Source organism: Amphiura filiformis, chromosome 20, assembly GCF_039555335.1.
Source record: "Amphiura filiformis chromosome 20, Afil_fr2py, whole genome shotgun sequence".
NCBI classification, from domain to species: Eukaryota; Metazoa; Echinodermata; class Ophiuroidea; order Amphilepidida; family Amphiuridae; genus Amphiura; species Amphiura filiformis.
In genome coordinates, this window is record NC_092647.1 from 40,155,389 (window position 1) to 40,168,173 (window position 12,785).

The window sequence follows — 12,785 nt, forward strand, 5'->3', positions numbered from 1 at the left end:
AATTGGAATAGATCATTGTCACATAGTTTCTGGGGTTTTTTTTGCCTTCATCTCCTCAATTTCTTGGTTGTCCTTCAATAATAAGTGATATTGGAGTTACAAGATATAATGTTGCTCTGTGGGAAAAAATGAGTTATAAGTACCAAAGTTGCTGCCAGCTTTTGCAAACACACATAATAAAAACTCATTTGCAATTACATTTAAAGAACTTAATGTATTTTTTTCTTCATTTATGGTAAGAGACTATTTATCTTCATAAAATTGTATGATATCTGATGAATGAAACAACAGTAGAATTTTATGATTGTTTTTTAATACTGTTTTCAACTTTGAAGTACAAATGAATATGTAGTCTCGTTTGATAGGCAAATTTTATACAGATGACGTATGATCACCTAAGCCTGAAGTTTGTACCCATCAAAAACAAATATATTTTTATTAAACATTATCAACATGTATGTATATGAAGGTCATGAAAGTATTTGTAGAATGTTTTATGAAAAATCACTGCAACTATATTTTAAAGATGTTGTCAAAATAAATGTTACTATAAAATATAGACAAATATTTTTGAACATGGGTCGATAGTCAAGAAATAAACATATTTTGCAAGATCTGGATGTGCTCTGTTCATCAATGTACTTTTTGTCACTATCGAGTCGACCCATGTTGCGCTAGATAGTAAATTATAATGGGAGAAATGCATTGTGGGAAGTGCAAGTCATCTCTGACCTGTTATCATCTTTTTGACTTTGGTTTTGTTTCTTATGTTTTTACCGTATTACCTGACTAATATGAGCATATATCATGTCATTTTGTTGTAGACCCAGCATTGCTGCAGCAGAGAACACACTGGAGTTACAAGATGTATTAGAGAGAAATTGCAACAGACAAGCACAGGTAGGCATTCATGTCTGATTTTAAAAGAGAGATTAGACCTAAGAGTACCAACTCAGAAGGAGGGGGATTTAAAAAAAATGGTGCAAAACCCCTATTTGGTCCATATTTATATACACTATGTTATCTGGAAAAAAGGAGGCTTCTTGTTTCTCTGGTAGGTTATGCCCCTCTACTGATCACAAAACTTTCCTGAAGTGCTTCTTATACCTTTTTATGGCTATAGGAGGCTGTAAAACTTCTCAAACATCTTCATTAAAAAGTTATAAGAATCTTCAAAAAATGGAAGCGGGAGGGGACGCTAAACATGTTGTTTTTTTACTCGGCCTAATGGAATATGTTTTATTTCATCTGTAGTTTGTTAAGGTAAGGACCATCACCACAAGGAGTAACTCTATCAGGCAGAAGGAACAGTTCTTGCCTGTCATTATGGATGGCCAAGAAGACACGCTGTGGTGCACGGAAATGGAACGGTAAGTAACAGGACAACAAATGTCTTACCCAAGGACACAACATGTTGGTCCTGGTGGGGTCTTGAACCTACAACCTTGCGATCATGAGTCAAATGTTTTAACTATTAGGCTAATGTACTTGCTCCCACAGGCAATATTTTTGTTATTTTGTATTAAGAGCATGGTGCAGTCAAGGATATTTTATAAATGGACAAGCACTTGGTAAAATTTTATAGCATGGAGAGGATGTTTAGATGTAAAGAGCAGCTCTCTTTAAGAACCACCCAAAAACTCCTAAAATAGTTTCTCAGACCTAAATGTCAAACCACACTACATGAACAATGAAACAACCACATTTATCAAATAATAAAATAAATGTAGATATTTATATAGCGCTCTATGGTGAAAGACATGGTGCATCGAATATTCTTTGTCAAATAAGAAAAATACAGCGGGCCTTAAGCTAGGCCTAGACACTTTCATTTGGCCTGTGTGCAATTATCTTGACTAGATTTAAGATAATGGATTACTCAAATTATAATTTGTTTAGCATATAATTGGCAAAAACAATTGGACTCATAACGTCTTTAATTTATATTGAATGACGTGCGTGCCATTTGGTGCAGCAATTATGCTAGTTACGTGTTTGCTTAATGTACATGTATGACTGGAGTGCGCTTAATGTGAATTTATGCAAGCATATTTTGGGACTTTAATGCTCGCAGTAACCAAATTATTTTTGCCAATTATAAGATATGCAAACTTTAGATTTAGGCTTCATTTTAGTGACAGGCTGTAACGTTTGGCTAAGGACGTAGGAAAGGTTATTTGCCCTGTATTGGCTCTTTACTGACTGACTGATTGTGAGAAAAATCTTGCCCAGAATTTTTCTTCCCACCCAAATTACACAAATGATGCACTGCCGTACACAGGTACTCTAGAGTACCAGTGAAGTAACTGGGCAGGAGTGTACCTTTGGGGGCAGCAGCAATAGAAATCTGGCAGTGTTACGTACGTGACACAATTTTCTTTTAATACATCAACCAATATTCCTCCTAATTTCTATTTTCTTTTTACACAGCATATTTGGGTTTCCAGAACACTACACAGACGTTGCTAACCTCAACCGCACAAAGCGCCACCAATTGTTGGGTCAAGCATGGAGTGTGCCAGTCATTAAACATCTTCTAGCCCCACTGAAGGATTACTTCTCATGTTCGGTCACACAAGAGGGCAGCAATGGTACTTAAGAGTATCATGTAGTCATAATGCCAATACCAGGGATGCAGGGCCTAGCATGCCACATACTTGTGTCTTTTACATCCTGAGAGGAGCTAGTATACTTGTGTCTGAAATTGGAGAGAAAACATTAGCAATGGTTTGGATTTAAAGTTAGGTTAGGACCACATGGACGACAAACGATATATCGGTTGGTCGAGAGTGTACCGTCTGTGCTTTTAGAATTGCAGAGCTGAGCCTGACCTTTTAAGGCACTTGGATGATATTTTTTTGTCACTGTGCAGGTCCTGTTAGAGCCAGCTGTGTGGACTCTAAATGTACCATCACATTCTTCTGATGATACAGCAACAGGTGTCAGCTTATTTCTCCAAATTGTGCTATTCCATCTAAAATCCACACTACCCCTGTGGAAGATTTTGGAAATATCTCCCACAGGGGGAGTATGAATTTCAAATGGAATAAGCACATTAGGTAGCTCCATTTGAATTTCATACACCCTCTGAAAAATATTCAACCTGAATCTTCCCTGAGGGAGAGTGAATTTCAAATGGAGATGCTAATGTGTTAATTCCATTTGAAATTCATACTCCCTCTGGAAGATATTTCGAAAATCTTCCACAGGGGTGGTGTGGATTTAAATGGAATAGCCCAATATGCGCAATATATCAGTTAAGAGTTCACTGTGCGGATCATCAACCTCACGTGGCTTCTTTATCCATCGGTACTGTAAATATCGGAGTAATGATCGCGCTAGTTGACCAAAAGTAAGGTGGTACCTTAGTTTTTAGTATTTCAGTTCTTATTTATATTGGGCTATTTCAGTTGAAATCCATACACCCCCATTGAAGACTAGCCTTAATCTCCCACACAGGGGGTGTAGATTTCAAATGGGAGTCACTGTTTAGTCGGGGGGGGGGGTGAGAGTTCCTCTTTTCAGCTAATATCCTCTTTCATTGTTGCCAGAATTTCCGCTTTAAAACAAAAAATTCGGCCCATATTTGGCGTTTTTCCTCTTTTTTGGTCTGGACTTGGCTTTTCACACCCATGGACTTCAGGTAACCTCATTTGAAATTAACTACACCCCTGTGTGGAAGATTAAGGTCATGTCTTCCATAGGGGTGTATGGATTTCAACTGGAATAGCTTATTGTTTCCTTATTTTACAGAATTTGTGTTTACTATTTCATATCAAACATGGTCATTAAATCATCATACAATAAGAGAAATTTAGGAAGAATTTACTGATAGTATCATAAGTTCCTCATCTTTAAATAATGATAATTCTGTTACAGAATGATTGGTTGTAAGCACCTATCACACTCATAGCATCACATTAAGCATGTCAATAATACACTTTATTTGAAGTGTTCAGGACCTTCCAAGTAGGGTCAGTCGTTTGGTTTTTTTTTTCATGGAGGCTAAAATTGCCCTAAAATTTCACCAAAATCTGACAAATCTGAAGATTTTTGCAAACATTTTCTAAACATTTTCAGCCAATACAATTATGGCCCCAAAATGGCTGATTTTAAATGATTTTAGGAAAATTTAAAAAAAATCTCCAAAACTCTAATTTGGGATCAATTGGGCCAGTAGAACAGTGTAGTTGTTTTTGTTTTGTCACCTAAACACCATTTTCTCAACTTTTTTTAGACGATTAAAACAACCATCTTTCCCCTATAATTTTGGCCTATTTTTAAACTTCCAAGGTAATTTTGTGAAAATATGATCAAAATAGCACATATTTTCTTCTTTTTTTATATATTTGGCCAGTATTAGCCAATATTTTAAATTAAGAAAAATGGATATATCGGTTTTTGCATCGGAACTCTTCATGATGTCAATGGATATGGCAACTTATTTAACTGCTATTCCTGGATATTGAATAGCAAGGGAACCCAACTAAATTGCAAGAAACCCCTGCCCAGGATAACAAGATTAAAAGAAGTTAATTTTACAAAGTAATCTGAAAGGCCAGACAAAGTTTTTGCATGTAAATTTTCCTAGCATCAAATGTCATGAATGCTGTGATTTTCTGTTATTTTCTTACGTTTTCCCCTGAAACTATAAAAGGCTTCTTTGTACTTTCCTATTTTTCTGCCATGGAAAAGCTGTTCATAATTACTGCTGCTGTTGCAATACATTTGTCACAATGACAAAAAGTGTGATAAATATTGAACAATATTATGGAGCTAGATTTGTTTATTCACATTGAATCATGTTTTTCTAATATACCAATGATTCTGATAATACTGTACTTAGTAGTCCCAATTTTTCTAATTAAAATATTTTGTATGACTAGCTACTCTGATAATCATGTTTCTAATATCTGTTGAGGCTGAGCTATAATAGTCCAACCTCTTTACGGATGAGTTATTGGTGCGACACGCCACATAATCTCAGTCTTGGTATTGCGCTCTCAAGTGATTAACTTTGTTATTTCAAAATGTTTTGTGTGTATGATACTGGCGCAAAATTACCTGCTGCGTCTGTCACAACAGCAAGACGTCTGACCAAAGCCTGGCCTTTACTCATGCAAAAGATTAAATGATTTTGACATCATTACCAAGCAGCTAGATGTTAAAAGTTTCCTGATAAAAATATTTTACTATTTTATATACTAAAATCATGTTTTGATACTTTTTACCCATGTGAAAAAAACTTAAACTGAAATATTTAGATAATATCTGTGTTAAACTTAAATCATGTGTGGTACTTCTTTGCTTGTGTAAAGAAAAGTAATGGTAAGATGATGGGGATAATGTTAACACTGTAGCTGTTAAGGTGGTACTACACCCCTTGATAAATTTGGACTATTTTTGGATTTTGCTGAAAAATAATAACACACTGAAAAGAAAAGTATGATGTATATTATAGGGGCAAGGAATCCAGATACTACACTGGAATTTCAGTGACTCAAGACAAGCAGTACGTTATTTATGCATGGTAAGGAAAGGGGTATCACTAGAATGTACTTCATTTTTTAACATAAATAATGAACCATTGGTCTTGAATCACTGAAATTTCAGTGAAGTAATTGGATTCCTTGCTTCTATAATATACATACATTTTGTTACCAGTGTGTAGTTATTTTTTGAGAAAAATATAAAATAAGTCACAAAATTTATCAGGGGTGTAGTACCACCTTGTTGTTGCTATTATCAAAGACCGAATTAAAAAGACTAGTTTGCATCTGACAGTCAGAATTAATAGGTAAATTTTCACGGGAAAATTTTCTGGACACGTGACGCCCATGGGCGCAGACATATTAGCATTATGGAATGTGACCCCGAGCACAGCGGTGTTCTTCCAATGTATTTGAATAGGAAGAATTCCTCCTTTGAGGCAAAATAAGTTACTTGTCGTAAGTTAATAATGTTATGGTAAGAGTTTCCGTAGATAAATATTTTTTTTCCGTAGATAAATATTTTTGAAATTACGTTTTGATGATATTGTGAAAAAATTAAGATCACATGATATTTAAAAAATTTGCAATGTACTAATTTCTATCAAAATTGCGGTCAAAAATACTATTCCAATTCAAAATTACCAAGACTTGAATAGCGAGGTCACCGCCGGGGGTCAGAGATCAGGCTCGAGGTTACACTCACATTGATACGCATTGGTCACGTGTCCAGAAAATTTTCCCGTGAAAATTTACCTATTAATCTTGACTGTCTGACATCAGGGCAGATGCAGTATGGTTGGTTGGTGACCTGCGCAATACGGCATTTTTGGTTGACAAAATGTCATACGCAAACTAGTCCTTGTAATTCAGTCTTGAATTATACATTATAGAATCAAAAATCATGCTTCTGATAGTTATGTAACATGCTTAAGATGTATAAAGTAAAGTTATATTTTTTGCTAGATTGTAACCAAAGAAACAAATGGTTGTCAAAATTTCTAATATAAACTGTATCAAAATGATTGGTACTGATGACTTGTCATTTTTGCAGATTTTTTGTATCATGTTATAAAATAGTTTGGGCTCAATTTTTTTCTAAATATTTGAAATTATAAATAAAGAAATGGAGCTCAGGCAAACAAAATCAGAGAAAAAAATCAGAACCGTTAGGATTCGAACCAGCACGCTTTCACAATTACATGTCATTGAAATTATATAATTTGGTTCACTTCAAGTTTGGTAGTGACGTCAATGCTTTTTCGCGATTGCGCCGTAAGTGTGCTGACAAATCGCTTTTGTGCACGTGAGTTACACTATGCGTAATTAATTTGACGCGCGCGATTCACTGCTTAGGCCAACGAAATACGCACATAAGTGACTACCAAACTTGAGGTGAACCCAATTATAGTAGTTTTATCTTCTCTTAGGTCCAATTTCTCAAAGCTTGGCTAGTGGTCGGGCTTCCTCAGCCAGTTGGCTAGCGCTAACAATGTGGATCCATTTTATTGATTTATCTTTCTAGGCGATGTATCATGTGAAATTGTAAGCACACACTGATATATAGGACTAATTGACTTAAGCCTGATGGCTTAGGAAGCCTGACCACTAGCGATTGCTTTCGAGATATCAGCCCTAAGACTTTTGGGTCATGAAAATAATACATTCTGTTCAGAAGTTAGATTCAAATTGTGTTGCGTAAGTATATCTATGAATACATCATTCTTCATTTGAATTACAATTTAGCTCCCAGATGCAACATCCTATTGGCGTCAGATTATCATTAAGTTCACATTATGCCTCTTTCTAGCACAAACATTACAATAATAACGTTTTTTTGAAAATGTCAAATATCCCAGTTTCAATCATTTTGATACAGTTTGTACATTGACCAGATAGATTTTGATGTTTTCTGGTCGTAACATACTCTGCCATATTTGCATGTCAATTAAGGAGGGCAAAATAATGTACCGCTGGATTATTTCATTTGATTCAAATTCTGTAGTTGTTGGTGTTCTGCGTGCAGATTCATTGGCCAAAAAAAGCACTGCATGCACAAAGTTTTGGACTGCTCAAGCTTAAAGATGCCAATTGTTCCATTTCAGGCTTTAGCCGATAAATGCTGGAGGTACACTTTTTGCCCTCCACAAGCGACAAACCAATATGGTGGATTTAAAAAAAAATGGACTTCTTTTTCTGATTAGCATTTTGGTGGATTGCATCAGACCTCCTGGCTTTGAGTTTGATTTTTCGTGTCTATACACTTTGGGTTAAACTCAACCAATGTTTCAAGTTCCAGATTTTGTTTCAGGGATGCCAGTTTTTAAGCAATTGCCTGATTTTCCTACTTTTTGTTACTCCAAATTTCTGCACTTTTATTTATTTTCAGCCCGTTTTGAAGTTTTATAGCTCAAATTCACACACTTTTTCAGTCTTTTCCTGCAAAGTCACTTTAGGCCACTGGCATCCCTTTTGTTTACATACTGTATTACATGAATATCATTGCTATAAGAATTGTTTTCTGTTAGTTTATTTTCATACCTTTAGTGTTTAGTTTTTTATGTGTTTAGTGAGCATTAAATTTGTCAGTATTCTCATTTAATTCCTTGTTAGCATTTTGTGTGTATTTTTGTATTGGTGTGTTCAGGAATATTCAAAATGGAATCCTGTTTCAAGAATACCTTCTTCAAGTAGTGTGACGAGTCGGACCTATTTTTTTCTTAGTTACCAGGCTATCTATTTAGACTCTTGATCACTCAAGATAACCATGAAAGTCCACTCCCCGGGGTCCACTCAACACCTGCCCGAAAAAGCTCAGTGAGGAAGCCAATTGACATTATTGATTCTTTTTCAGGTAAATAATCTGGTAACTAAGGAAAAACAGGTCCTAATCGGCAGACTATCTTCAAGGTGAATGACGCAATTAACGGTCTCACCCCTACTTTACCACATGAAAATGCAGATTTTTGGTTTCAGTTGAAAACTCATTTTTCTGATAACCCCAGTAAAATTTTAGGCTTCAAATAAATTGTGGTCGTTTTGGTGAACGGGTAGTTTGGCTTTAACAAGACGAATGGGTGGTGTCATTTAATGTCAAAATGTATACAAACAATTGATCCCTTATAATAAACGCCCACCTGTCATGAAATCTCATGGCCCATAGGTGCTTATTGGGAACAAAACGGTATATAGCTGACACCTATCAACTGAAATATTGCTGGCACCTTGCCATCTGCAGAAGATAGCTTATACAGACACCTTTCTTAACTACTGAAGATAGCTTAGGCCTAAAAACAATTGTTTGATTGGCGTAACATAAATAAAAAAAAAATACGGTAGGTCGGTCAACATTAAAAAAAAAATTTTACACACATTTTAAGTTCTGTAAATTGGAACTTCTTTTTTTTTAATTTCAATTTTTTTTTTTTTTTTACATTTGTTTTTACAAAAATATAACAAAAAAGGTTTAGGGTTGGTCGGGTTACGCCAATCAAACTTTTTTTTAGGCCTTGTACAGTTATACAGGAACTTTGCTATCTACTGAAGATAGCTCATGTAGCTGGCACCTAGATATTATCTGAAGATAGCTTATACAGCTGGCATCTTGATATCTCCTGAAGATAGCTTATACAGCTGGTACCTTGACGTCTCCTGAAGCTCGCTAATACAGGCACTTAGCTATTTACTGAAGATACTCCTGAAGATAGAGGTATGTTGCAGGTCTAACTATACATTTTTGAATCCTTAGGAGAGGAATAATTAGGACTAGAAGAGGAATAATTTGGCCCCTTGAAATCCAAAAAGAAACGGACAAAAACACCCAAGACACCACTTGTAAAAGAAGCACCAACAATTGGAAATTCTCAATTTTGTTCTAGAAAAATGTTGGTGCCAAGTTTGTACCTGAATTAACAGTTCCATGTGTACTATAATAATGAAACTAAACCTGTTTATTCACTACTATTCAGCCATTAGGCTACGAAATACGCTCATTCGATCAGGCCGAGTTCACATAGGAGTATACTATGTGAACTCGCCTGATCGAATGAGCGTATTTCGTATAGCGAATATCGTTTACATCTATGTGATCGCAGCCTAATGCACAATGTGCGAGGAGAGCCTCAAACTGGCAGCACACATGAATGAGAAGCGAACCAGTCGTATTACATTGTAACGTTATGTAATTATTCTTTTCATGTAATTATCAGTTCGAGGCTCTCCTTACACAATAGTACATGATGGCGGAACCGTGCAAGTAGTGAATAGAGCATCCATCTTTGGGGTTGTCAACCTGTCAGTTGCCACCACCCCACCCCTCTCGACGACAAGTTCCACATTTTCTTTAAAAAATCATAATTGTTCATTTGAATGACCATATTTTGAATCAGCATGAAAAATGCATTAAAATGAATACAAACAAGCCATGTATTTGTTCAGTGATTTTGAGTTAGCTCTTGGTATTTTGAAAGAAAATATCTCGAACCTATGACCAGGATGCAAAGCATTAAAAGACAATTGTAGACGGACAAAAATGGTCACTTACTTCAATTTGACTTTCATTTCATTCAGTTGAATACTTTATTGCTTTTTCATTTTATGTACAAAAACAATCGAATAAATAAATATAGCCTTTATTGCCTCATTACTGGTGGACGCATCTACTTCTAGAAGTATATAAATATTTGAGGCATAAAACACAAATTGTGCACTTGTGCATCTCTATACCAGTCCTCATTTCACAAAGTTTTAACAGTTTTGCTGTTGTAACATACTGTATACGCTAATATTTTCGCGTACAGATATTTTCGCGGTTGCAAGTATTACTGTCAATATCGCGAGGTGTTAAATTTGCGGTTGTTGGCAACTTATATAATAAAATACATAAGAAATTTCTTCATTCTAACATATTCACAGGTTATTATTTTTGCAGGCACATATTAATACACGAAATTAAAACAACCGCGAAAATTTCAGCATATACAGTAGTTTTTTGAAGGAGCAAACAGGAACATTTATACCACCTGGGAATCAAAACAAGTACCTGATGTTTACAAGGCCTGTGCCGTAACCACTTGGTAATATAGGGGCTCAAGATATAAATAGAATCGGAAAGGAAAAAAATCAATCATTTACATCAAGGTACATCTAAACAAAGGATTTCACAGTGTATTTAGAACAGGCCTTCTCAACTAGTTTATTTGAAGCGCCAACTGGAAAATTTCTGTGATCATGAAGTGCCAAAATGTTTAAGGGCGCCTGAGGACTTTGTGAGTTAGAGTGGGCGCATAGCGGGTACGGTGTAGTGATGAAGTTTTGTCGGGGGTCCAGGGGGATATGCCCCCAGAAGCTCATGGATTTTAAGGTTTTTTAAAGGCCCAGATTGAGTATTTTCACCTCTTTCTTGTTCAAGATTTATGTGAAAAAAATATTAAAATTACCGTGAGCCACTTTGTGCGCCACTTCGACTGACTCCAAGCGCCACAAGTGGTGCGCGCGCCGCCAGTTGAGAAGGCCTGATTTAGAACAACCAAATATTTTCAGCACCATTTTGATCAATACAAGGAAGAAAGATTAGAAGCGGAAAATAGCAATATTTGAAAGTCAATGGCATCATTGATGGTGAGCCTTGAAGAAATACACAGGAGCTCCCATATCCTCCCATAAATCATCTGGCCCAAAGCCAGTGAAATTCACTGTGGGGCACGCTGCCAGCCTGGGTGAAAATATTTTACTAAATTCAGCAAGTACAAACTTAATGCTGACCTAAACATCATTATTTCAGTGCTTCCCCATTAGAACCTACATGTTGATCATTAATTTATAGCTCATAGAAAGTGTCACAAAAAGTGGACCAGTATAACATTTATTTTTAAATAAAATTTGAGTTCAAGCACATCAAAATTGATGAGGATTGAGGACCCAAAGACCTGAATGGCTTACTGGGCTAGTCCATTTAAAATCCACACTACCACTGTGGAAGATTTTGAAAATATCTTCCACAGTGGGAGTTTGAATTTCAAATGGAATGAACACATGAATTTCATACACCCTCTGAGAAAGATTCAACCTGAATCTTCCACAGAGGGAGGGTGTGTTTCAACTGGAGCTGCTAATGTGTTCATTCCATTTGAAATTCATACTCATCTGATTTTAAATGGAATACCCATTTTCAAAACTACCCACATTACTACCTACGTATTCCAAGTCGCAATTACTGACACACACTCGAGTATTGGTGTTGTGAAACATATTTTGTCCTTTTGATGATAATAAAAATATATTTTGATCATGATGATAATTAAAAAAAATTGCATAGTGGATTTATAGTTTCTTATTTCTCACAAAATTGAATGCTTAACAAAATGGGATGTCACCAGTCCCAATCTGGCACATGGGTGATGTTGGGCCATTCTGAGCCAGACATTTGGCACAAATCTGTTTATCAGACACACATTCAAATTAGCTGCACATGGAATGTTGGCAATATCATTGCAATTAGGCACTGCGCCCATACTATTGGGCTAATTAGAGGGGGAACCTCAAAACATTACTATTTCATTCATTATTATGTTTTGATGAATCCAAGTGTGTGAAAATATTGGATCCCACACATAATAATGATAAAATTGGATGCTTTACGCCCAATATTTATTGGTCTTGCTATGAGTTTTAGAATATTGGACTCGACTACGTCTCGTCCAATATTTTAAAACTCATAGCTCGACCAATAAATATGGGCTCAATCAATCCAATTTTATATCAAACATGGTTCCTGACAAATTAAAAGTAATTCAATTGTAAATCTTTTCTTTTGCTTTTCTTTCCAATTCTTCCGAGCCATTGTTTACTACATACTGGGCCAATTTGGTGCCATAATATGGCTTTAACCAGAACACTGATCATAGCCTTTCTTGACAATGTTTCACATCATCACTATGAAATAAAATCACTGGAAACAAATCACTGATATCAGAAATGAACATTGAAATGAGCAACATTGTAATACTGAAATGATCACCAAAACACCACTGACAATTTGATTACTTCAGTTGGATAAGTGATCAGTGGAATTACCTTGGACAGAGTCACTTGTTTCAGATTTCGGTGATTTTTTTCACTGATTTTATATCTACTTTGAAAAATATATAATATGTTATAACAAAATCTTCATGTATATACCTTGAACTGAATAAGATAATTTACCCTTTAACTGAAGGAGCAAAGGTTAACAAGCCATAACTCCGCTTCTGGATATTGTTTGAAGTCAAATGATATATCATTGTGGAAGAAAAACAC